We start from the raw sequence: 1,303 nt of genomic DNA on the forward strand, positions 1-1,303 counted from the left end.
GAGCTCCATAACTATCACATTAGGGAGGAGTTAATTAAATGCTTTACCAATTATAACAGGCTTACTTTTAAGTTGTTAATTTTACATGGTTCTTGAATGATGTTATAAATAGCCAATGGCCCTTTATAGATCAAAGATTCCATACCTCTGTCCAAGTTTGGCTCTGTGGGATAAAGAACTGGACTGCAAGGTCAGTTTAAACCACAAGGTCAGTGGTTCAAAATAAGTTTCTAAAGTAATCCTTTTTTGGAAACCAAGAGTCACATTTAGGATGATGTTTATATTGGTGAGAATTAAAGGTATCTGAGAAAAAACAATTAAATCTTTTTGTCACTGCCATGGATTGTAGAGGAAACCCTGGCAGCATAGTGGATTAAATCCTGGACTGCTAACCTCAAGGTCAGTAGTTCGAACTTAACAGTCATTGCATGGGTGAAAGATGAAACTTTATGCTCCCATAAAGATTTTCAGCCTCAGAAACTCTATACAGTGTTGTTCTGGGTCAGAAATAGCTTGTTGGCACACAACCACTACCACCACCACCATGGATTGTAATAAAACTCTTTTTACTTATTAATTCTTGATGCCTACATTCAGGAGCTTTGGTAGCGTAGTGGTTACTAAATCAGGTTGTTAACCTCAAAGTCAGCAGTTTGAAACTACCAGCTGTTCCTCGGGAGAAAGATGAGGATTTTTGCTCCCATAAAGATTTACAGCCTCGGAAACCCGGTACAGGGTTGCTATGAGTCGGAACTGACTCCACAGCACAAAACCACCACCACCACCACATTCATTAACCCACCTAGGACTCAATTTTTTCTCTTTAATGTAGGAAACAAAAAGTTCAATTCCTCTTACAGATTTTAAATCACTTTATAGGAAAGATCCTGGTAGTGATATATTTTCCATGTTATATTGTTTTTGTTGAGTGCTGTGGAGTCGATTCTGACCCATAGAGATCCTATATAGGGTTTCCGAGGAGCAGCTGGTGAGCTTGAACCGCCAACTTTGCAGTCTAGCACATTAAACCACAGCGCCATACCAGGGCATGGTACTATGTTTTAAAAATTCTTGATCAGTGTCATTTTTATATATTATATTTGTATGGTGCTTGAAGGTAGTAATAGTACCATTATAGGTAAAAATAGCTAGACCTTGAAATAATTAAAATAGTAAGCATAAGAACTTTGTTCCAGTCCTCAAAAATTGTCTTTACATCCTATTAAGAATGCAAAGTCTACTAAAAGAACAAACAAGTTGTTCACCAGGGAGCCATCAAGGCAAGCGGTTGGGTCCCTTCAGG

The sequence above is a fragment of the Chrysochloris asiatica genome, unplaced genomic scaffold (assembly GCF_000296735.1).
Source record: "Chrysochloris asiatica unplaced genomic scaffold, ChrAsi1.0 scaffold00284, whole genome shotgun sequence".
Taxonomy (NCBI): Eukaryota; Metazoa; Chordata; class Mammalia; order Afrosoricida; family Chrysochloridae; genus Chrysochloris; species Chrysochloris asiatica.